Source organism: Vicugna pacos, chromosome 11, assembly GCF_048564905.1.
Source record: "Vicugna pacos chromosome 11, VicPac4, whole genome shotgun sequence".
NCBI classification, from domain to species: domain Eukaryota; kingdom Metazoa; phylum Chordata; class Mammalia; order Artiodactyla; family Camelidae; genus Vicugna; species Vicugna pacos.
Window position 1 is genome coordinate 18860192 of NC_132997.1, and position 26046 is coordinate 18886237.

Here is a 26046-nt window from a genome sequence, read left to right on the forward strand (position 1 = left end):
GCGATGCTCTTGGAGAGAACGGGGCTGTGCCGGAGCTCCCCGGAATCCCAAAGACCAGTCCCTGGTCTGCATCTGGAAGGGGGGGAGCTCCCTGCAGCCTCTCGGACCTGCTGCAGGGCCAACCTAGAAACCCTTCCTGAAGGGGTAAGCTCGGGGCTCTGGGAGTGGAGCCTGGACCACCAGGCTGTCCTCTTTAACAACTGTGCTTGATAAAATGATGATTCCTGGACTCCTATCCTGGCCTCTGATGGGGTACCAGGAATCTGCATTTTACAACTCCCCCCTCTTCTGATGCACATTCAGGTGTGAATGGTGGCATCAGGTTATGGGACAAGGTCATATAGCTTCCTCTGACTGGCAGGCAGTGGGGCAGACCCAAGAGGAGCTGGCCTTACTGTGTCCCTGGGCAAGCCACTCTCTCTGAGCCTAAACCCCCATCAGTCAAAGGAGATTAAGGCCTCCCAAGGGTCTTTCCTGCCAAATGGTCTGGGATTCTGAGCCATTGCTTTCAGTGGGGGTAGGGGGTAGCTGAGGGCTACAGAGTCAAGGAGGCCCAGGTCGGCGTCCCAGGACCGCCACTGGCCGGCTGTGTGGCCCTGGGCAAGTCACTGTGCTTCTCTAGGCTTCAGTTTCTTCTCCTGAGAACTAGAGATCACAGTATTACCCACTCCTTATGGGTGGTGAGGAGCCACAGAGGCCCAGCGCCTGACACGTCACAAGCCCACCGGTAACACGGGGGGACCAGTCACGAGAGAGGCTAGCACTCTGCAGTTTTCACTGTCTGGTGATGGGGACAGTCGCATGGACTTAATTTCTCATCAGCAGAGAAAGTGGTCTGTGCAGAAACATTTGTTAGCTAATGGATTTTTTTTCTTTCTAATGGATGGCTTAAAAGCCCTGAGGACAGCCACGCAGAATTGCCTGGGCAGCTCGGGTGGCGTCTTATGGGATCCGCTGGGTGCCACCACCAGCTCCCCAAGCACAGGGAGACAACACCCTTGTCTCCTGGGCGACTCCCCGCAGAGTTAAGAGAGCAGAAACCCAGGAGGGGCCTGGGTCGGGGAAGGAAAGAGAAAGTCTCAGGCCCTTGCCAGGTGCCCTGAGTTGTGAGCGTCCGTGGACACGAGCAAAGTCGTCTTCTGGGACATCCGTGGGAAAAGCAGAGCTCTCGAGAAACCCATAGAGGGACAAGGAAAGTCGTTAATTCATTCACTCACTCACTCCTTCCCACAGGCCTTCTCCAGGCCTGCAGATGGTCAGGGTCCCCTGGGAGGCAGAGAGACCCATGTAGAAAAGGGGAGGCCTCAATCTGGGTGGGGAGCTGTTGAGTCAGACGTGCTGTCCATGGTCCTTGGGGTCAAAAGCAGGGTCAGGACATCCTGCTTCAGGGCTCACCCCAAAGCCTGGGGTGGCCCTCAGGGTAGACACTGAGAAGGACCAGGGTTAGAGTCCGGAGATAAGGATTAAAACTGTGGGCTGTAATGAAGACATGGGTTAGTGGGACAAGGAGGTGACTTCCTGAGGACAGTATAACCTTCTTTTTTAACCATATCCCTCTTTCATGTCTCAAAATCGAATTTTGGTGAGGGAGCATCTCATGGGGCGGGAACTTTGAAGTCTGTGTGTGAACACAGTTCTTGTCACTCAGGAAACCTGACGTCTCGAGAGCAGCCCGGGTGCATCTGCCAATAGGACTTGGCTCCAGCCTCAGACCCTGTGGCCTGGAGGAGAAGCCAGCAGGGGCCAGGGAGGGGCTGCAAAGGCTGGAGACCCCAGAGTTGGGTCCACCTGCTATAAATCCCGGCAGCACTATTGATAGCTGTGTGGCCGTGGGGAAGTGGCCTAGCCTCTCTGAGCTTCAGTTTGCTCATTTGAGAAGTGTAGATTGGAAAACACAGCTTAGGTGACCAAAACCTGGGTTCTGGAGCCAGGCTTCTTGGGTTCGAATCCTGGCCCCACCTCTCATCAGCTGTGTGATGTTGGCAAGTCACCAAACGTCTCTGTGTGCCTCGGCTTTTTCATCTGTGAAGTGGTGATGGTGGTTGCACCTACCACCTAAGGCGCTTGTGAGGACTACGTGGCTTCGTGTAAGGTCCTGGGAAGGACAGTGCCTTGTGTTGGTATGGTAGAGAGGTCTTGCAGTGACAGGGGCTTGCGGTCAGGCTGGCCTGGCATTGGCCCTGGAGTTCCTGTCAGTGTTAACGTCAGGGTTAAAACCCACTTCTGGGCTCACACGATGACTATGGGTGATGAGCCGTGTGGAGGCCCCCTCAGTGCCCGGCACAGGGAATCCCTCGGAGATGCTGGTGCCGGTCTGTACCCTCTGGGCAGAGCAGCGGGGACATAGGTGACGTTTGCAATTGCTTTACCCTTGACTACACCAGGAGCGAGTGAGGAGGGGCTGGGGCCAGGTCCCTTCTGAAAAGGTTATCAAGAAAATCTATGTAGTTCGTTTAAAAGGAGTACCGAGTATTGCTCTCCTCGGTTCTGACTCCCAGGCATCGATTTACCACCTACTGTGTGCCAAGCCCAGTGTGAAGACTTCCCCGGCCACCATACTACTTACTCCTCCCAGCCAGCCTAGAAGGTGATCATGGCCCTGCCCAGTTAACAGAAGGGCAAACTGAGGCTCAGAGAGGCCAATGGCTGCCCAGAGACACTGGCAGCAAGGAGCAGGGCTGGGGCTCAAACTGCCAGGTCCCCAGCAAGAGGGGAGGTGTGCACGCCCACTTTCCTGTCCACGACGCTACGTGCCTGATGGTGAGGGACTGTCACCGTGACACCTCCCCATCGAGAGCTGCTGTGGTGGGCTCCTCTGACCCCAGTGGAAGTCCTGCTCATTTTCTGGAAGGTTCTTAATGTTTTGCTCTCTGCGCCACCAGCTGGGCTGATTAAAGACCTTCGTTCTTTTATCCAAAGCAGTTTCTCCAGCAAAACCAATCTGCCCAGAGCCTAGAAGAGAGCAGAGGAGGCGAGACTCACAGGGAAGACCCCAGCTGGGAGGGGGGCCCCGTTCAGCACCAGAAGGTCCTGGTTTCGCCACTTCCACCCCTTTGAGTCTAAGAGGGGTTACTCTCTATGCCTTGGTTTTCAAATCTGTGAAATGGGAATTTTTACTTCTGCTCTGGTGGGAGGGTAGGTAAAGCTGTGAAGTAATAATAGTCAACACGTATATAGCCCTGGGCAGGTACCTGGAAGGCGTCTTACATATTTGCCCTCATTTAACCCTCTGAGGCCCTATGAGGTCATTGTATCATCCCACTGTGCAGGTGAGGAAGGCAAGGCACAGAGAGGTCAGTGTCTTATCCAAGGTCACGCAGCTGGTAAGACTTTGAGTCTGGTAAGACAGTCCATCGAGGCCACTTCTTGGTAGATAGGCATGACACCCCTTGCTTGATTATTCCCACTGACAGGGAGCTCACTACCTCATGAGCTTCTGTGATGGTTAGTCTAGGACTTAGATAGGTGGCGGTGATGGTCCCTGGTACAGTAGACTCAGTGTGGGAAAAGATTCTGAGCTTGGCATAGGCTGAGCAGAGTTTGAGGTGCTGGCAGGCTGAACCATGGAGAGGTGGGGAGGGTGGTCCCCAGTTCTTCGTTTCTCCCAGTCATGTCCATCTCATCTGTCCCACAGACCAAATCTGAGGCTGAGAGAGGAGAAAACTCAGCACAGGAGGGCAGACAGTAGGTGTCCAATAAACCCTTGGTGGGGATCAATCCTGTTTCTAAGGAAAATTTTAAGTTATAAAATCAACTTAGGCATTTGATATAAACTCTAGAAAATCGATCCCAGTTTTACCTGTAACCTCCCCCCAGAACATCAGCATTTTGTGTATCATTTCCAGTCTTTTTTCAGTAAATGCATCCCGATGTAGAACCATTTTTGTGAAGGTGGCACCTTGCGGGGGGCAGGGGGCTGTTGCTAGGGAGGCAGGTGGGAGACCCCGCGTAGAGAAGGACTGGCCCAGATCCTGAGTGATGTTGGGGGTTGATGCTCCTGTTAGAATCCCAGTAGCTGCATCCCCTGAGGGTGTCCACCCACCAGCCTGCCCCTGGGGGCCACCGGGGCATTCAGGAGCCCATGTGACCCTTACCCCTGGGGTGGGGGGTAATCCTGTGGGGCTGGCACTGCTATGTCCCCATTTTACAGAATGGGAAAATTGAGGCCAAGTACAGTGAGTGGCCAAGCTGAGCTTCAGATTCAAATCTGTCCCCAGAGCCCAACTCGTAACAGCCGGCCTCTCCTGCCGCCCTTGCTCCTTCACTGAGCCCCGGGGCCTCGGCTCTGTCATTTGTGGAGAGGGGATTAGAGTGTGACATCATAGGCCAAGCAAGTGCCATTCATGGGACTAATTTTCAAGCCCACTCCCTGAGTTCTCTCTGAGTTCATGATTTCTGTTGTCTGTGGTTGGAGCATCGCTCAGGGGCAAGTTAGGGGAACCAGACAGAAGCACCAGAGGCACCATGGGGACAGGGCTCTAAGGAGAACCAACAGAAATGGGAAATGAGTTCCATTCCACAAGACCAACCCGAAAGAGCGTCAGGCAGCCAAAAGGAGGTCAGTGCCCACACGCCCAGGTGTGGCCCCGAGGGCGTGTGGCTGGCGGGCCCCTAAGGGTGGTGGGAACAAAGCAGACAGGTCTGAGAGGGAGCCGACTCAGTGCTCTGGGCCCTGGGCCAGCTGAGGACTCAGAGGCAGGTGGGGAAACACAGCTGCCCCAGGGTCACAGAGCGGGTGGGGCCAGTGCAGCAATGGTGTCTTCTGCTTTACCTGAACCAGCCAACAAAGGGAGACCTCCGTGCTGATGGTCAAGGTCGCCGGCCATCGCCTTGGTCTGTCTGCTCCAAGGCCAGGAGGCCGCAGCCCCTGGTACCAGGCAGGGAGCGTGAGGGTGGTGGGATGTCACTGAGCTCAAGGTATTTTTTACCTTCTAGTTGTATCAGACTTTACCATCCATTTCTTGTCACTTTATTGGTTACTTTTCAAAATCCAATTTAAATATAATTCTACAAGTATATTCAATCATTCCTTTTCTGTGTTTCTATAGTATCTTATTTATATAACTAAAAAAATACCTTTATACTGGGTAGTGGTTACTCAGATATCTAATCAGTTCTCTACTAGTCTATGAACTATGAAGGAAGGGTCTATGTTCCTATTTTTTATTTTCTATTAATTTAATAAAACAGTTGTTGAATGATAGGTATTAGAGTATAATATCTCTGAGATTCCTTACTGATCTAAATCTCATAAATTTTTTATTATTCAATTCTACTTTAGGAGACAAACCAACCTTTAAATTCATAAGTTGCCCTTCTAGAAAGCATTTTGGTAAAAAAGCATCAGGAATGTTACAAAATGTCCATTAAATCTGATCCAGTAATTGTAATTGTAATAATCTATATTAAGGAAATTGTCAGAAATATAGTGAAAGAAAAAAGGCTATCAACAAGGATATTCAACAAAATATTTAAGAGAAGGGAAAATTGGAGTCTAATTTCTTACCAGAATCTAATGACTTACTAAATCACAGCACAATCATAAGATGGATTATTATGAAACCATCTTAAACAGTTCTTGAATTACAGTAAATGACATAGGAAATGCTTGTGGTGTAACTTTCAGTGGGAAAAGATATATAAAAGAATACAGATGTACAGTCAAATGGAATGATGACTTCATAGGCTGAGCCTTACTTCTGCTGAAAACACATGGCAGTGAATGGGAACATAAAAGAGAAAATCAAACCAACACAATGTGCTTTACAAAAAATGTTAATATCTCTTTGGACCAGAAATAGCAGAGAAGCTTAAGGGAATAAATAATGTGGAGGTGAGAGGTCACTGGAGTGTGCACATGGAGGAGAAGGTAAAGATCTTGGCTTACATGGAAACTGGTGGGGAGAGAGGTCACACAGCAGGGAATGGAACTGGTCTCACCACTGGAAACCCAGAGCTGTGACTGGGCTCTAGACTCATGAAAGGAGGGTGAAAAGAGCTATGGTCCATACACAGCTGTGTGTCTAGGGCAGCAACAGTAGACAGATACAGCTTTCCAGGCGTGACCTGAGACAAGTCGTTCACTAGCTTGATGACCGAATCTTGAATAACTAAACATGTCCACATGGCAGGACTCCCAGGCAGACTAAGTCAAAATAATTGAAAAAATTAAGAGAGTGCAGATGTGTCGGGTCAGGGGACGGGAGAGAGCAAGGGACAAACAGGTTGACAGACAGTTTCTGTCAGAACTCCTCAACTCTTCAGTTGTAACACAGAAGCAATCATAGATAATTCATAAATGATTGGATGTATAAGGCTATGTTCCAATTGAATTTTATTTACAAAAAGCCTACATGCTGTAAACTTCTGACATCTTCTGACACCTGTTTTAAATCAACATTCTAATATCTTAAAGAAAACTAATGAGTAGAAACAAAGCATACAGCTATTAACAAAGGAAAGATGAAACAAAAACTATAGGAAATTCAAACAGAATTTTATTATATTTTTATAAGCATCACAGAGATAAAGGAAAGATAATATTCAAAATAAGAACGAGAAATTATTTTAAAAGTAATCATAGATATGGTAAAAAATATTATAAATCTTAAGAAACAAAAAATTATTATGATTTTAAGATAATTGCATTGAAAATATAAACATCAGGTTGGATAGAGTCAGAGAGAGAGTTAATGAACTGGAAGACATTGTCGAGAAATACATGAAGGTTATAGCAAAAGGAGTAGGGTAGATTTTAAAAATATAAAAGACAAGTTAGGAGACATAGAGTGTTGGACCAAATGGCTCCAATACCCATCTAAGAGGAATTTCAGGAAAAGAGGAGAAACTGATCAATATATGAAAAGGTAATTGTGAAGAATTCTTGAAACATTTAGGTGCACATCAGTCTTTAAAATAAAAGTTCTAAGTACAGGGAAAGATAATAAACAAACAAACAAACAAACAAACAAAACAAATAAAGTCATACTACACATATTAAAGCAAAGCCAAATATGAATAAGGATGAGAAAATTACAAAAGTCAACAAAAATAAAAGACATTATCTACAAAAGAATGGCAGATTGAAAACAGGTTTATCAGTGAGAAGAGATGGCAGAAGAAAAAAAGTATCTTCAAAATATTGATGAAAATGTGTCAATCTACAATTCTATGTCCAGCAGACTAATCGTTCAAAAATAAGAAAGAAATTTTTTTGCAGTTATTTCCAGACTCAGAACTTAACACCCACCAAGCCTCACTGAGCAAACAACCAAATGAGAAGGGAAAAATGGGATGCAAAAGTGATGGCAGAGTGATTACATATGTTGGTAAATGTTATTATTTAAGGATTATAAAATATCAGCAATTTTTAAAAGAAAAATGATAGTAGTTAAAGTCTGGAAAAACATTAGAAGAAAGAAAAGAGTAGTTAATTATTAGTCAGAATGTTCTAAAAGTTTAATCTTATTTGGGAAGGTAAATATATTGAGTAAATTTATGGCAGGTATTAAAACTATATACTTTAAGAAAATATGTTCACAATTAAGATCAGCCAACAAATTAATAGTAATACTTTCTATAGCTTTCAAAATGTATTGCAGGAGTCAGAGAGAGAATGTTGACAAAATTTTAAGACAATAGAAAGCCAGAAAAAAGACATAATGTAAACATAAATATATTATCCAATTTTAGAGCAGAGAATGTAAGAATGGATAAAAATTACAAAAATTTTATGCATCATGGTGTCGATGGAATAATTCGTGCATGTGCAACATATACACACACTCGATAAAAACATGCCAAAATATTAACCTTATGTTATTGGACTACAGGATGACAGATGATGGAGGAAATTTTCACATGCTGAGATATGGATATGTCATTCTGGCTTACACATGATTTGGCTTAAAGTTTATGCTAGCTTCAACAGATTGTTTTGAGGCTTTCAAACATGCACTATACATCTGCTTTAACTATTAAAGAAAAAAGTGCATTCAAGAATCAAAATGGATCAGTACCATACTGTTTTAATTACTATAGCTTTGTAGTATACTCTGAAGCCCAGGAGCATGATTCCCTTACTTCTATTCCCCTTTCTTAAGATTATTTTGGCTATTTGGTTTCTTCTATGTTTCCACACAAACTTTAATAATTTATTCTAGGTCTGTGAAAAATGCCCTTGTTATTTTGATAGTGATTGCACTGAATCTGTAGACCACCTTGGGTAATATGGTCTTTTTAACAATACTAATTCTTCCAAACCCAGAACATGGTACACCTTTCCCTCTGTTTGTGTTGTCATTATAGATACGTTCCTGCATTACCAAAAACTTGAATTTTCTGCACTGTAGCAAACTCAAGGACACCACCAGTCATTCTCAGAACAGTATCTGCTACTAGTTGCTATCTGTAACCTCATGGTCTCAAGGTCTCCCCTTGTAATGATGCAACCATTTTGGACCAATCTTTACATAACAAACACCCTTACATCCTGCCAGCTCCAATTCTAATTCTTGACAAACAACATATTTAATTTTGCAGTTTTTGACTGTATAAGCCTTCCCCATTTTGTGGTTCAGCATAACACAATCCAAGTGCTTCCTGACTCTGTCTCCCAGGCTTCAATCCTCAGATTGGCTCAAATAAAAATGTTCTCTGTTCCTACTGTAATTGTTTATTGATTATTTCCATTGATAAAAACAAATAAATTTTCCTCTCTACATTTTTCAATGTTGTCTGATGTTCCATACTAAAATGTTACTCATTCTAAAATCATAATAAGAAGTAATTTTTAAAAAACTGCTGGTTGCATTTGAATTAAGTTTATAACATCATTTTTTCATTTCTCAAACAAAAATAAAATCAGATATCTACAATTATAAATGTAAGTGTTCCAAACAAATACAAATCAATACGAATAAGTCTATGAGCTGATTTTTCCTGTATATGTCTGGACAGAGACATTATTTCAGCTTGAAGTTACAGGTAATGAATTTGAAATACTTTCAAGTCAGACGCTGAAGGTGGGGGAGGGCAGGAGGTTCAGGGAAGAATGTGCATGAGAACATGCGTGTCGAGTTCCAGGAACTTAGTTACTCAGTGCTCTGTTCATGCTAAGTCAGGTGGCAAGTGGAACCATTTCTACCCAAGAAAGGCACGGGAACAGAAGCCACCGTGGGGCACGATGGCATCAAGAAGAGCTGCTCACAGTCAGAAGAGGCACAAGCTGACCAGGCTGGTAAACCAACTACATGTCACTGGGCTCGGAAAGCCAGGGAGCTCCCAGGGGAGCTGGAGATAGCGTGGCAACAATATACATACCAAACACAGCAGATGCTCTTATAAAATGCTAAAATGAGATTCAGTTGTCTTACTATAAGTGCCTGAGCCATAACACATTATTTCTCGGTCTTTCCTTAGAAACCAAATTAAGTCTGGAATCAGAAACAGTGACAGAGCCAGAAGACGGGTGACTTACGGCTGACAGCTTATCTGTCTTTCTCAAACTAATCACACTGTTTATTCTATTTTGGGAAAGCACAGTGTGTGGCATTACATAGAAGCCCGATGTAAGCCAAGTTAAGAGGTAAAAGACAATGCACAAAACACGTTTATCCTCACATTATTCATGACACACGTGCACAGAAGATACTGCATTTTTTCAAATGGGAAGAGCCCACCCATAGCCTGGATGCCATCTACAGGGTCCTATGATGCGCTCACTGCTCAGGTTCGTCCAGAGACTTGTCATTTTCCTTGTCTTTGGAGGACCGGCCATGCGTCTCCATTTTTTCCAGTTCATCTGATTGTGCTCTGAGGAAAAACAAAAGCCAAGTGGTTGTTAGATAATCATGATCTTAAATACAGGAAAACTCTGTGTATTTTGATATTTTCAGCATCTATTTGAGGTAAAGCTTGACTTAATTCATGACACATTTTAAAATGTTTAAATGTGTTTAATGCAAACCAGATCATCTCCAAATCTTCTAAATGCTATTCGCTATTAGTCATGCACCAAAAAAAATAAATAAATATTTTTATTTATTCCAGCATGCTTTAAAACAGTACAGTTTTCCTCCGTTGTTTTTAGGTATTTCTAATGCTCTCTGGAATGCAAGACTTTTATTTTAAACTGGTATTTCTCTCAGAAAGTAATCAAGTTAAATTTGTAAGTAATTTGATCCTAAAGGTGTTATAACTTTTTTAAAGAAATAAATAAGTATTTAACTATTGCAATCATTGTTTCTGCCTCTTTGTTTTGGAAAAAGAAAAGTACAATTTAATTATTAAGTCATGGAACAAAAATAGAAGATTTTGATTATTTCAAATTTTTTCATCACAAAAATGCTCCAGGCTTCTTTTCTTTCTAACTGTCCTCTTTCACCCTTTAACACCCAAGCTAAAAATTTGTTGCTCTAAGTTTGGTTCTTTATAGGAGAGGATCGTCTGCATTTTAACATAAGGCAGAATATTTTACAGGTTTGAACAACACAAAATTTACTCTTAATACAGAATTTAGATGATTTTTATTTTCAGTTTTATCTCTATAATTCGCAAAGATGTTTCAAAACAGTCAAAATCCTACATTTTCTAAGTGCATTAAGAAGTCTGAGTCAACCACCATATCTTGGGTTTGAGTCTAGTCCTCAGAAGTTAAAATCCCTTCAACATTTTCTGTTGTTTAAACATAAGGCAGCTCAGCCATAAAGTGCTGTAAATGATAGAAGCTGAGAGATTTCTAATAAAGATATTTTGTGTTTTGTGTTCGCTGACTGATTTGAAATGCAGGCTTTTCTGTTGTTGGGATTACCCAGCAAAGACTAACTCCTCAAAGGAAGCTTCTCTCAGCAGGGAAAGAAGATTTGATGACAGATCAATAGATCTTCTGAGGGCTTGACCCATTTGGCTTTTGGAATGTAATGCAACAAAAGATACATAGAAGTAAATGAGATGGTTTGGCTTCAATATAACCTTCACTAAAAAGCCTGCCTTGCCCACCTTGATCCTCATTATAACAAGTCTCTGTCCACAATAACACAGAACCTTATATTTGTTCTGTTCTGTGCTTACTACAATGTCTTACTGGTGCTACACATGGATGTCTACTTATTCTACTGACTGGAGCTTATTGGAGAGAAGGACTATGTCCTGTGTATCTCTGTGGTCCTAGTGACCAGTATGATTCATGGTACAGTCAGCCCTCTTTATCCGTGGGGTCTGCATTTGTGGATTCAACCGAACACAGATCCAAAATACTCAGGGCAAAAAATTTCATAAAGTTCCAAAAAGCAAACTTGAATTTGTTGTGCTCCAGCTACAATTTACATAGCATTTATGTTGTATTAGAAATTATAAGTAATCAAGAGGTGATTTCAAGTATACAGGAGGATGTGTGTGGGTTATATGCAAACTACAAACAATTTTATTTAAGGGATTGAGCATCTGGGGATTTGAGTAGCAATTCCCTGCAGATACCAAGGGATGACTGTATGTAGTTAGAAGTCAGTAATTTTTTTAAAGACAGAAAAATTAGATCACTAATTGAATAGGAAAAAAGAAAGCCTCCATGTCCTGGGAGAAGAGAGAGGTTAAAGGAGGAAAGTTAATGACAAGACAATCAAAATAAGAAATATCGAGGACATAATGATATACAGATAATGCCAAGTGTTTACCATCATCCTACAGTAAAATGAGGGTCCTTATGAGGTAATTTGAATCCCAAATAGATACTTATGTATGCCTGAGACAGAGCTGGTCATGTCAAACATGAGGATACAAATAGATAGATTAAGAAATAAGAAGGCTGCGTCCAGCAAAGGTACATGTGAATTCACTCATCTATACGTTCACTCAACAAAACGCTCTCGTGTGCATATCATTCATCTCTTATGCGGGAATACGTATGTGTAGGAAGTTACAAAAATAGAACTAAAACTTAATGTTAATCAAGTCTGCAATATTCTGCTATTCATTGCTACAGCAAGACCAACTGTTTCTTCTTGCCTGACATCTTGGCTTTCTTCTTGCAAGACATGTGGGATCAAGCAAAAGTCAGTATTTTTCTACCTGTTAAAAACCCATTTCTCACTCTTATCAGCAACTATCAACTATGTAAAACGAGTGCTACAAATTCATGCCAGAACTTAGAGGTCATCTGGATAATTTTGGCTTTGTTTGACCTCCAAATTAAATATAGTCTCAAGTGTTCTCCTCTGGTTCTTCTTTTAAAAAAATGAATTTTAGGGATTATTTATTCATCCACCCATTCAATCAAAAGCTGACTGTTTACCAGGCATTGCACTAGGCACTGGAGATAGCAAGATAAATGCTGGGCTTCAGATTCCAGCAAAATCCCACCTCACAAAATACACAGTTACTCATAATATCACTCTTATTTGCTCAAACCTTCTATAGTGATCTTCTTCCTCTGCTTTTTAAAACTGTATATAACCCTCTATGAAGAGGATGTTGGTGATCTCACTGCCATACCAGTGGTGATGAGAGTTACTTATTGAAATAGGTTCATTTTCCCTTATGGCCAAAGCTATGTGCAAAGTAGCTACACACTAACACATCGATTACCAACATAAAGGAATTTCCAAGTTCTAAACATTTAAATAACAAACCTTCCATCTCCAAATCTCACTCACAAACCGTCTAAGATTAAATCATTTCAGTCTCCAGGACAGGGGTTATCTTTTGGTTATTTCCTTTCTTTTACTGTTCACCCCTTCCCACCCCCACCCCGATTATCTGCAGAACATTTCTTCCAGAATATCCTTTTCTGAGGGTTTCCTGTTTCCCTGTGAATGAACTAGAGCACTGCTGCATAGTTGGAGGCTTTCACTGGTTACCAAAGATCCATCCCACCCAACACCCAGACACGCTATTCACCCAACCACTGGCCGGAATGGATCCAGATTCCTGGCTGTCATCCCTGATTTCACCAAATATTTTGACCTCCACTGCCCTAAACCCACAGCACCCTGACAGTGAACCCTACTGTTTCAATGCCTGAGAAAAACTGAAACTTTCCCAGGGAGGGGGTTGGGGACCAGGGGTGGAGGGGTTTGGGGAGCAGGGGTGGAGAGGGAGGGGAGGATGCTGAGAGGGACGGATGCACAGTTCTGTAGCCCAGTCTGTTAATGACACCCAGCAGGTGTCTCTCCAGTGCTGTTCCAGAGAACGCAGACTTGGATCCCTGAGAGTCTGTAAGTACTGCTGCATGGGCCGTCCACCTTGAGACTCACGGTGCTAGACAAACACTCTTAGAAGTTATGTTGTTGACAAACTGTTTCATCTTAACAGCGATCCCCATACTTACTCCATCATGAAACATGATTGTGTGTGAGAGACAGAAAAAGAGAAAGACAGAGACAGAGAGAGAACATGACAGTAACACTCCCAAGTACCCAGTGCTCTAAGGGATACAGGTGAAAACACTGTGCCAGGCCAGCCTTTTACCAGTTTCTTCAATCAGTTTCTACAATGTTCATAATATTTCTATTCTAAATCTAATCTTTAAATCTTTGCCTTGCTCCTCAAATACCACCATGCCTCTCACTCTTAGGTTTGCCTTATAATACTGTCCCCTTTGATGACAGTACTATACCCTGTTTCCTGGATTTCCTCCCACCCCTCTGCTGACCTCCTCAGTCTTCACTGCCCAGGCTGAAGCCCTTGTTTCCATCATAAGCCTTTGTTTTCCCTTCATATCCACACAGGCAACCAGTTTCGCATCATTTCCAAGAAGCATCTTGGATCAAATAAATGTCTAAAAATAAACTCATGTTTTCTTCCCCCAAATATTCAGTGATCCTGATTACTGGAAACTGTAAACTAGTCACCCAGCCACAAAGCTGAAAGTCATGTAAACACCTGTCTCTACTTTGCCTCCGCATCAGATGCATCACTAAGTCTCCAGTTCACTTACTTCCCTCCATTTCCACGGCCATAAACCTTGTCCAAACTACTTCCTCCCTCAATTTGCCTCCTTTGATACTGGGCTTAGTCTCCTCATAGCCATCCGAGGCTCTCTCTAATATAAGTCCTACAGGGCACACAGTGTCATTTGTAAAAAATGTGGACCGGAGCATGTATTCTATGTCAATCTACTTATGACTCTGTAATAACTAACTGGCATTTTTAGAATAACACCCTAGACCTTGGGTGCCTACGATGACCGCGTGACTCACCTTCCTCCACCTCCCATCTCAGGTCTTGCTTCTACTTGCTGAACACATTGTTCTTGGTGGCTTTCATTCAGTTCCACAAACATTTCACATTCCTCATTCATAAATGCTGTGCCCTGTGTCTAGAACATTCCCCACGCCTCTCAGCTTCCACAGTACCCACTACCTCATTTCAGCTCCAATCTCTCTACCTTGGGGAGGACTTCCTTACCCTCCACATCCATGAAGAATCCCCCTGGTAATATAACCCCACTGTACAAATTCCATTCCCCTCACAACACGTGTCACAGCTGTGCATGGATACATAAGACTTGACTCCCACATTCGAAGGAAAGCTCCATAAGCACAAGGATAATGTCTATTTTGTCATCATCACAACCAGAGCACATGCCTGAAATAAAGCAGATGCTTAGTAACTGTCTGATGGCATAATAATGAATGACTGGAGCTTATTATATAAAAATTTCTGATGTCCCAGCTCCTCATTCAGTCCCACCTTTCCTCTGTTTCTCTCCTTTCTGCAACAGGAGCTGCAGACTACCAGGAGCTGAAGTGGTGGGTTACAGTACCAGTGGGTGTCTGATTTGGAAATGGTAAAGGTTAACATACTTGGTGACATCAGTGATGACAGCCAAGAACTGGGTTCTGTGCTGGATGGGGTTCATGGGAGAGTGTGCCTGGTCTCAAGGAATAGTTTTCTTTTCTTTATACCGGGTGTTAAATGCAGCATCAGCAGCAACCTGGCTCTTTCTGTAATTTACCTCTTTATTTCTCCCTCTTCAGTCCTTTATTCTTTCCTATCTAAACTTCACACTCCTTTCTCCCCCAGTCACTTCCCTGAATCCCTTCACAACCCTCTCTCTACTTGTGCAGCAAAATATCTTGAAGGTACACTGACTTCTTTTCTCATCTTTTGCTTGGTTTTTTATCCCTGTAATCTGGCTTTTGTTCTCACTTAGATCACTCTCACTAAGCCCAAAAATGATCTTCTTAGAGCCAAGAATCTCATCTATAGATGAAGCAAGAGCTCAGTTTTACTGGGCCCTTAGTAACAATCAGGTATCCTACAACTTACTCTACATGTATAATGTCACAGTCACAGGCATTATTAGCAGCAACAGCATCATCCCCATTTGAACAATAAGAAAGCTGAGTCTTAAGTCCCAACTAGTAAGCACAGGTGCCAAGGTTCAAACAAAGTTGGAGTGGCTCCCAAGCCCTCTTCCATCATCTCCTGGTGTCAGTGGCCCTACACTGAGGTCAGTTCACAAAGCTCTACTGAGTCTAGACCGCCTCCTGAAGTGGCCCAGGTCCTTAAAAACCAACATGCGGCCAAGATGAAGTCACTCCATTGCTGCCAGTCCTTCTTGTGACTAAAAATCCTGGCACTAAGAACACAAACAAAAACAGGAAATCTATGAAAAATGGAAAGAAGGCTGACTGGCCAGGAAGCTGACAATGTGAGGAGTGGTGAAGCTCCCCGGGTTTTCTTTCCCCCTTCACCCCTGATGAGATGCTGGAGAAGCCTGGACCTGGAACCACCAGAAGATAAGGGTTGTAAATAAAGCCTCTTCCTCCCTCTAGCCCAAGGACAGGGAAAGGGACATCTGGCAGAAGAACCTTGTTCTTAATACTGGCTCTACTCCAGCCAAGACCAAAAGAAAACTGGCCCCTTGTGGAATCAGTGTCACCATGGGCAGAACTGGACCTGCAGCCTGACCTGGCAGCGCTGAGGTAAAGGTGGTGAGTGGGAGGAGTGCTACTCAGAAATCTGCCTCCCCTATGCTCCACCCCGCAGGGTCTAGGGGGCCAGCAGTTGCTTCGTCCCCACTCCCCCAGCAGCAACGAGGCAGAATGAGGTGTCTCAGAATGGTAATATGGAGCCCTGCAATACAACTAGGACATGGGCAAAGACATAGATGTTTTTATCAAAGAGAATACACAGAAGACAAACACATGAAAAGATGGTCATTTGCCATTAGGAAACTGCAAATTAAAATCACAATGAGATATTACTCTATACCTATCTGTTAGAACAGTGAAAACTTTTTAAAATGGTGACAATACCTATGATGTGGCAAAATTTGATACCTCATATAGTGCTTCTGAGAATGTTAAAATGGTACAGCCATTATGGAAAATAGTTTGACAGCTTCTTAAAAATACATTGTAAATATACATTTAATATACAACACAGCAGATTCAATGCTGGTCACTTCTCACAAAGATATGAAAATGTATCCACACACAAAAGTTAATATATATGAATATTTGTAACAGTTTGATTTGGGATAGCTAAAACTTCAACACAACCCAAATGTCCCTCAATGTATGCAACAAATTTTGGTGCATTCATACCACGGAATACTACTACTCAACAATGGAAAGAAGTGAACTTTTGATACACTCAACAATTGGATGGATATCAAGGGAATTAATTCTACTGAGTGATAAAAAGCCAATATCAAAAGGTTACATACTATATTACATACTATTTAACACTCTCAAAAATGACAAAAATTAGAGATGGAAAAAACATTTGTGACTGCAAGGAGTCAGGAAAAGGAAAACGGAAAGAGTGTGAGAGATTTTGCAGAGGAGGAACAATTCTATATCTTGACTGTAGTGATGGTTACACAAATCAACATGTAATAAAACTGCACGGATACATACAGGCATACATGCACGCACACATACACCGGTGCATGGGAAACTGGCAAAGTCACAAAAAGCTCTATGGATCATACCAATGTCAATTTCCAGATTTTAACACTGTACTACACTTTTGTAAGTGTTATCATTCAGGAAAACTGGGTGAACGCTACCTAGGATCTCAGTGTACTAATTATGCTATAATTATTTCAAAATAAAAACTTAAAAGAAAAGAGATCAATGTGGCCAATTGATCCTCTGTTCCTTTATGTCTCCAGTGTCCATCCTCTGAATATCCAACCTTGGCTTATGCCAATCTGGTCCAAACACCCAAGCAAGAAGTCTTCGTTCAGTCTCTCCCCTCCACATCCAGTTAGGCAACACTTCCTATCTAGGTCAGCCCCGAAAAAAGTCTCAGAAGCAGATTTCTCCCTCTCCAATCTCACTGCCACTCCAGAATGCTATGGCCACATCCATCTCTGCAAGTGTCAACCCCTATCCAAATCCCATTCCAATTCTGCTGTGTATTACCTTCCTCCAATTCAGAAGTCCTCATCCCAAATACATTACAGTTTTCCACATCTATGCCTTTGATCAAACGGCTCCATGTACTGTGAAAGTCTCTCATCTCTTCTCTTAAGTTTATAAGAACATTTAAGAACAGCCCCAAATATTGCCTCGCCATAAAGATTACCCCAGGTCCCCCAAAATAAAAAAATTGTGGCCTCTACAGCAACTATCCTGTTCTTTCCTTAGAACCCTAGCCTAGCACTTACCACATTAGGCTGTAATTATTTAGTTGTGTCCCAGGGAAAGACAGACACTCCCAGAAAACTCCCAAGGACTGAACCTGATTGTCAATGTACACAAGGTCAGGCCAAGAAAGAGCAGAAGCTGGTACTGACAAGCCTTCCAGACCTGTGACCTCCCAGACTGGTCACACATGCATCCATGGACATGCAAACTCCCTAAAACTCAGAGCGGAGACACAGTGGCAGATGATGACCCTTCCCAGGAACTACCCATCCTCAAGCTTCAATCAGCTCAAGTTGCACCACTGGTAGCCACATTTAAGTCTTTATTAAGTAGTTATTTATTTATTTTTGCTTTTCCTCTATTAATTGCTATGAAATCTTCCAAAGCCAAAGGTTACTTCCCAAGAAAAATGAAGAAATTAATTTTCTATAAGACGACTAAAGAATGACTGAACTATGCTGGCATATACATTCACATGCAGATTTGAAAAAAGTCATAGGTTTATTAATATAAAGTGAAATATATTATTATTTCTCATGCAATTCACTCATTCCATTTGCATTCATACTGGATTACGTGAAGTGAATTACATTTGGGATAAAGTAGTAACAAACTGATTAAAAAAATCCTTTATGAAATTTCCAATTCAGTTAAGAATTAGAGAATTCACAAAAGGCTACTTTACATGCACATGGTAATAAAAGCTTGAAGGGAAATGAGGCAGGGAAGTGGGACGGATGGTGATGCATGGGACTGTCATCATTGTTGTTACTTGGTGATCACTACAAGGGATCCAAGGAGATCTTACTGACAAGCAGGCATTTGAGCCAAGACCTGAAGGAAGGAGGGAGACCACCACGTATGTGTCCAGGGAGGATTCAATGCGAGGGAAGAGCTAATGTCAGGCCCTGGGGCAGCATATTCTCAAGAAAGTAAGGGACAAGCCACAGAATGAGAGACTATTTTTTACAAATCTTATTTCTGAAAAGAGCCTTTTATCTAGAATACATAATTGCTAATACAGATTTCTCCTAAAGAAGATATACAAATGGCCAACAAGCATATGAAAGAAGCTCAATATCAGGGAAGCGCAATCCAAAACCACAAGGACATGCCACTTCAGAAACATGAGGACGACTATCATCAAAAAGACAGACGATGACAGGTGTTGGCTATAATGTCGAGATAAATTGGAACCCTCATAGTCTGCTAGTGGAAATATGTAAAACGGTGCAGCCACTTTGGAAGCAGTCTGGAGTTTCTAGAAAGGCCAACCATTGAGTTTCCTTATAACCCAGCCATGACAATCTAAGGTATGCAGCTGTGAGAAATAAAACCTAGATCCCCAAAAAACTGGTTTACAAATGTTCACAGCAAAATTATTCCTAATAGAAAGAAATACAAATTGTGTGGACACCAGTTCAGGTATCCTGTCTCCAACCTGAGTCGCAGCCCCGCCCCCAGACCACAGGAGCCAATCCGCGCGCTCGCTGCCAGAACAGGCCCCGCCCCAGAGCCCTCCTCGGCCTCACCCCTCCTTCCGCCTACCGGCCCGCCAGTTGGCAGTCGGCAGTTGGTGTGAGCGGCCTTCGTTTCAGAAGCTCCGCGGCTCCCCTGAGGCGGCGGCTGCTGCTGCGGCGGCGGCGGCGGCGGCGGCGGCGGCGGCGGCGGCAGCGCGGTCCCTCCGGGAGGAGCGGCGTGGGCCGAGCGGCGGCCGCGGAGCGTTAAGCCCAGCGCGGCGGCGGCGGCGGCGGCGGCGGCGCGCGGCGGCCCCGAGCTGGTCGGCCCCCAGGTCTTAGACGTGGGGCCGCGCTCCAGCAGTCTCATCCTCGAGGGCTCCTACCGCGTGGTGTGGTGAGTGTCCGCGCCCCGCGTGCCGGCCGCGCCCGCCCGGCCTCCCGCTCCGCCTCGTTGGCTGCGGCAGTGGCGTCGTGCCCGACCCGCGACCCCGACCCTGGCCGGACCGCAGCCGGGCTGCCCGCCGTCCGCGCGCCGGGGGTCTCGGGCGGGGCCAGGCCGCTTGGGCCGGGTCGTTACTCGCGGTGCTTCCCGGGCGGTCCTCGATGGCGCGCGGAGTAGGGGAGCGGCGCGGGGGTCGGAGGCCGGGACCCGGGACCCCCGGGACGGGAACTGCCCCCAGCCCTAGGGTACTTGACTAGCGGCCTTCCCTTGACGTCCCCATAGTGAAGCCTCGAAGTACTTAAGATGCTTGAGGAGGCGGCTGCGGTCTGGATAGCGGTTCTCAGGGGCGCGTGTGCACAACCCCGAAGTCATCGTCTTGTTTTGCCCCCTCCCCTGCCTTTTCCTCCAAAGGCTTTGGTTCAGCACCTTCCGTGGTGCCAGTGGTGCTCCCCTGCGCAGGCTTTCTAACAGGCGTGAAGTGGCACCAGTGTGGGTGTGGAATGTCTCCATCTTCAAGTGTTTAAATGGGTTTGGGCATGGTACTGTTCGCGTTTCAGGAAGGGTAAGTCAGCATCGCTGTTGTGATTTATTTAAGGAGTCTTTTGGAGTTGGGCCTAATTTGACTTGTCCCCCCTTTTACCGGGCGTGAGCTCTTGTACTGGCATAAAGGTTTCCAGAGGTTTTAGCATAGTGACTGTGGACTTTCCCTGTTGAAGCTTTAGTGGTCTGTGTGTGTGCCGCCCTGATGGAGTTCTTGCAGAGCCACATGCAGGAGCCCTTGTCTGGCTCGAGATCCCTCAGAAGTGTTCGTGGGATGGGGTTGATGGTGATTTTTCTTTGTTTTTTGTTGTTAGAACCAACTACCTGTGATATTTTGTGCTCATGCAGATTTGTGGTGTATGCTTCCTTATGCCTAAACCTTCATGTGTGTCTTTTGTGTTGTGTGAAGGAAGCAGACTATTTATGATCACTTCATGTCAGGTACTGTGCTATGTACCTTATCTCATGTTACCTGAACAGCCAGCTGCAGAGAGGGAAGGGCAGTGCTAGCTCTATTTCAGATGAGAAAGTGTTTTGAGGTGAAGCCGATTCTGAATGTCCCACAACTAAAGAGTCAGACTTCAGATTGTACCTGAGATCCTGTTTCAGTTGCCAGAGCTCTTTTCATTACTCCCTATTTTCCTTAATTAGTATTATTAATAAATTTGAAATTTTAGCATATTTTACTATTACAAGCAAATTTATTTCAGAAACATTCAAATTTGAACGGTAATAATTATAGAAATACATAGAGGGAATATTTTACCACGTATGTTAGCTAAGTACAAAGACTAGTTAAAATTCTTTAAAAAAAATACTTGAATATTTGCATTCTCTTCAGGAGCAGAGTGCTTCACAGTACACAGCTGTGAAGATTCACGTGAACTCAGTAGGCTGGGATCCATAAGAGGAATTAAATTAGGTCAGGCCTAAAAGAAATAAGGTCCTAGAAGGTAACAGAAAGACAGTACTGCCCACAACATCACTTACCTGGAGTAGGTCTGATTGCTGTGCACCTGCTGGTATGTATGCTAGTCACCAGGTCTCGTTGTGAGAGGCTCGGAATTGCCCGTCACATCATTGGGCCCTTAGAAAAAATTAACGCTTAAATGTGTACTGAAAAATTCTAATTTTATGACATCTCAGTCAAAAATTTTTTTTTAATCTGATGAGAATTTTTCCTAGCTTGAAGATGGTTTAGATCTGGTAACTTTCTATCTCGGCTGTGGACTTACATGACTTAAGTCTCTATTAGGTGAAATGTCAAGTCCACTTACTATATATATTTTCCTTTCTTAAGAAAGATCCAAGTACAAATAATATTGGAATTAGAATCCTGGGACCAGATTATAACTTTTTACCTTCAGGTTGATTGTATTTCATATAAGAGTTTAATTCACATTGTGCATTATTAGTATTTAGTAAATGTTGGTTAACAATGCTGGGTTTTTGAAGGATTTCTCAATTGAAATATTAATAATATTTGGAGAACTGACATTTTAAAAAGCTTAATGTTTCCAGAAGGACTTAAAATTTTAAGGAAGAATTTTTTTTTTATTTTCTGAATCTGTTCATTAGGAATTTTGTCTTTTCCATGAAAAGTCCTTCCCTAAACATTACGTAGGGGATATAAAGAGTGGAGTTTGAATTGAGCCTTTCTGAGTGGTGTGATTTTGATAGAAAGATAATAGGTGCAAGGGACAATCTAAGCTATGGAATCCAATCCTGCAAAAGGACTTAGGTGGCAAATTGTGGAGGACTCTGTAGGCAGAATAGAGTTAGATTTTATGTTTGTGCAATGGAGAAGGATCAGAGTTTTTGAAAAGAGGCAGGCACATGATCAGTTTTGAAATTTTGGGAGAATCTAGATCGACACTGGTGGAAATGACAGGAGAAAATTAAGGTAGGGATTCAACTAGGCTAGTGGCCTTCTAAAGGTGAAGTGAGGTAGCGGTGTGGAGGATGGAGATGTTAGAGTCAATAATGGGCTCTTCATGGCAGGTATGGGATGCAAAGGATGATGAGGTCTTACAGGGTAAGAGTTACGGTGGTGCCGTCATTAGAGGAGGAATACTGTAGGCAGAGGTTTGTTAAGGAAAAATAGTGAGTTCTGGTTTGGACTTGTTAAGTATATGATGCAAGTAGGTCCTTTAAGTTGTATCCACAAGGCATCCTGAAAATAAGAGGGACATAGAATCTGGAGATGGAAATTTGTGTAAGTGGTAGTCTGGTGTACAGGAGCACAGATCCTTATTTGAGATCATTGGTTAGGTGAAATCGCATACATATATTTTGTGTGTTTATCTTTTTAGTAAACAATCCATATCATTCAGTATATTTTCAAAGGGTTCATTATCCCAGAGAAGTTAGGAACCAGTGAGACAGAACAGAAAGACCAAAGAAGAAGCCTTGGCAAGCAAGTAGTTCTAAGAGGTGGGAAAGGAAGAGGAAGCTTAGGAGTGGTGAGGTGTATAAGACCGGAGAAAAGGGGAAAAAATGGTATGAAAGAGAGAAGTTGAAGCTATATGCTTCATCATCTTATTAAGATAACCATCTGTGTTGGGTAAATTCAGCTTGAGACATTTTCTGAGTGTAACGAGAGGTCGTGGGGTCATCTCCATAGAGATGATAATTGAAGGCTTGAGAGAGGACAAGATGAGAAAAAATGTGTGAGCTGAGCTGAAGGAATGCCTGTCTTTAGGTGTCCTTAGTGGGCAAGCTACAGAAGAGGAGGAGGAGGTGTGGTCAGAGGCCAGAGACCTGGGAGTCCGCAATGTCTGAGGAGCCGGGGACATTGTGGTCACTAGGGATCGGTCCTGAGGACGGTAGAGAGCACGGTGCAGCTGGAAGACAAACTGTTGGATTTGTTGACTTTCAGCACTCCTGAAAAAACATAGTTTTAACAAAAATTTTGTCGTGCTCATATTCCTGATGGTGCAGTATCTGGTCCTGTTAATGTTTCTGTGATCACAGCAGGCTGGTAAGAACTACCATTTAGCCAATGTTTTCTGTTATATTTTTATGCATATATTCATTAGTCTTCTTAGCCACACTGCAGGGGTGGTTCCTTTCGGTAAGTGGGAGTCTGAGACACAGCGAGGTTACTTAATTTGCCCACAGATACCCAACTAGGAAGTGGTAGAGCATCTGTGTCTGCTTCCTAAGTGATACTCAGCCAAAGATTAGAGTTGAGAAAATGCATGCTTTCAATAGCAGAAAATACCTATTGTCTGCTTTTTGCATGGTTTGCTTTTTAGCCTTTTAAAAACCTTTCATGCAAGGTCATTCACTTGAATTAATTCAGCACCAGTTCTCTGCAAGGACACACGTGGCACCTGCCCTTCAGTAGCTCTTGTTCCAGACAATGGGGTGCAGTTGGGCGGGAACACAGAAGCCCCTGTAGAGTGCTGTGGGTGACAAAGTTCTGAGTGGCGTGCAGCTGTCCGTGTCTGGCTTCGCAAACCTTCGTGCTGGGTGTTGGTGTCTGACTGGGAGTTGGCCGTGAGACGTGCACTCCGGGTAGAGGAGAGTGCGCACGCCAAGGCACAGCAGTCTGAACAGGTCACAGCCGGTCAGGAAAAGCAGGAGTTGTCTGAGAAGTGAGGCTGTGGGTGGGTGCCTTGGGGAGAAAGCTGGAGTGGAGGCAGCTGGGATGGGTGGGGCCGAGTTCTGAGGGGCTTTGTTTTCTAAGGAGTTGGGACTTGATATAGTAGGGGAAGCTCCCTGAAGGATGCCATTTTTCTGCTGGTTCCTCATCCAATTTTGTGTTTCCCTCTGTCTCTCTTTGACTTTCTAATCGCTGCGCTTGTCTGTTCTGTTTACTTACTTAGGGCTACTCAGTGGGTGTGATTTTTATCCAGTCTCCAGGGGCATTGAAATGTATGTGGGTTTTGTTTTACTTTTTGTTGTTGCATTGATTGGAGGTGTTACTGGCCTTCGGTGTGTATCAGGTGGAGGCCAACGTGCCAAATGACCTGCATGCGGTTTGCACGCAGCACATTCAGTCCCTGCACCAGAGAAGCCTCCTGTTTAGATGCCAGTGCTGTTTCCCTCCAGCCCATCATGAAGAAGTGCTGGGTCCTAGTCAGGTCCTGCCTTCCTCTGAGATTCATCTCCTCCAACAACTTGTCCTTATTACTTTCAGCTCTAGCCCTCCCTCCATCCCTCCCTGGGACTTTGCTGGGTATTGGTACCACCTGTTTGAAAGGCAGGACCAGCAGTGGTATAAATCATGTACAGAGGATCCAGATCAGATTCTTAGTTGTGCTGGTTTAGCTGTTAATTTGACTTTTAAAAAAGAAGTCTCTTGTCTGGTTTTCAGAGCTCAGAGATGGGACGAGACCATTTTACATAAGCAACAGAAAATCCAGAGTTTCTGAGCAGTTTTGTGTGCAAGTAAAATGGAAACAAAATTCATTTTGATATTAGTAACATCCCTAATAATGTGCTCCTGGTGATTAGCTGTAATATATATGCCATTCTGATGAATTGAATTTGTATGTTCTCAATTCTCAAGTATTAATAAAAATACTTTAATGAAAAGCATCCTAGTTGAGTTTTCCAGGAACTATGTATAGTTTATTCCTCACCTTGCTGGCAGTAATGTACCTACTAAGTAAAAATCAAGCGATTCCCACCAAAACATCTCAAGCTGCCCCACCATCCATCCAGCCTGCTCTGCCCACCCACCTGCCTGACCCTGAGATACTGTTTCTTCCTTTTGGCTTCTCTTTTCTCTTTCACTTCTTGAGGCTCCCATACGTTGGAAAGCCAACAGGTTTGATGTTCTCCAGGGTCTCTCAGATGCGCAGTCTTAAGGCAGGCTCTGGGCTCTGAGCCCATCCGTGGCTGGTAGGAGCTGGGGGTGGGGTGTAGGCGTGAGGTCTGCAGGACTTCACCATCACCAGCTGACTAACATTACTTGCAAGCTTTCCTTAGGTGCTGTGGTTTGAAAGTCATTTTCATCCTCACCTTTGAGTTATTATTTTTTTCACTGTACAGATGAGGAAACCAGGTCTTAGGTAACTTGACCAGGGTTCACAGCCAGTAAATATACAGCAGAACTGAGATTTGTCTAGACCTCAAAACCTGTCATTATTATTATTTTTCTTTTTTTTAATCAACTACTGTAGACTTTCCTCTGTTGTGGTGAGTTACCTGGAAACCTTCTTCTTCCAGCCTGGGTTCCTGAATGTGTTGTCACCAAACTATAAAATGATGATTGTCATGGCAAACTTGGGCCTGTTGTGGAGATGGAAGAAGGAGGAAGCAGAAACTTGGAAGGGGTGAGGAAGGTAGGGTCAAAGCAGCTTCATTTTTATCAGAAGGGTGTTTATCAGTGTTGATCCTTCTCCTCCTATGTACCTCCACCAGTTTCTTGATGTTCACTCATTTAGTAATGATACTGAGCATGTACCTGACCTGTGTAGTAAGCAGTATGATCGAAGTGGTTTTTACTGTTTGGTGCTTACAGTCAACAGGAAAGTAATCACATTTACTGAAAATGATGAGGTGCAGAGTGCTACCCTTTATACCCCTAAAAAGTGGAGCAAAGCTCTGAGGAGTAGTCCGGGCCAGTTTCCTGGAGGAAGTGCTGTTTAAGCTGGGACCTGGAGAATGACTTAGAGCTAGCTGAGTGAAAGATAGGGAAGGGTGCTAAAGTGTTTGAGGCACTACTTGTGGGAAATGGATGGTAAGAAGGTAGGAACTAAAAACTAGATCAAAGCATCTACTCCCCACCCTTTGTACATTTAGAAAATCTTCTTGTATCCTGCATCTCTGCCTAGCTGTTTTTGTTTGTTTGTTTCTTCTCTTTTCACTTTTACCGCATCCCATGCACTTGGCAGAAGAGAGCTGACCCTCGCTCCCCAGAGATATGTGTCTTCAGAGCAGTCTGATTCCTGGGGGAGAGAATCTGATCCAGCTTGGGCTAATGTCCACCACTGGTCTGGGCAGCTGAGGCCCAGGTGGAGTCATCTGATAAGGCTGAACCTCTCTAAGGTGG

General features: G+C 43.8%; 2 long non-coding RNA genes across 2 annotated transcripts in view; one reads left to right on the top strand and one right to left on the bottom strand.

Moving 5' to 3' along the window:
* Positions 1 to 9592: 9592 nt before the first annotated feature.
* Positions 9593 to 19257, bottom strand: LOC140699175 (uncharacterized). Its single transcript, XR_012077182.1, has 2 exons — positions 19149 to 19257; positions 9593 to 9813 (listed from the first exon to the last, which is right to left on the bottom strand). It is a non-coding gene; the product is annotated as an uncharacterized lncRNA (long non-coding RNA).
* An 87-nt stretch (positions 19258 to 19344) lies between these two features.
* Positions 19345 to 26046, top strand: part of LOC140699174 (uncharacterized) — a 30742-nt gene continuing 24040 nt past the window's right edge. Inside the window, exon 1 of the long non-coding RNA XR_012077181.1 lies at positions 19345 to 19454. This is a non-coding gene — a long non-coding RNA (uncharacterized lncRNA). The remainder of the gene's footprint in view (positions 19455 to 26046) is intronic.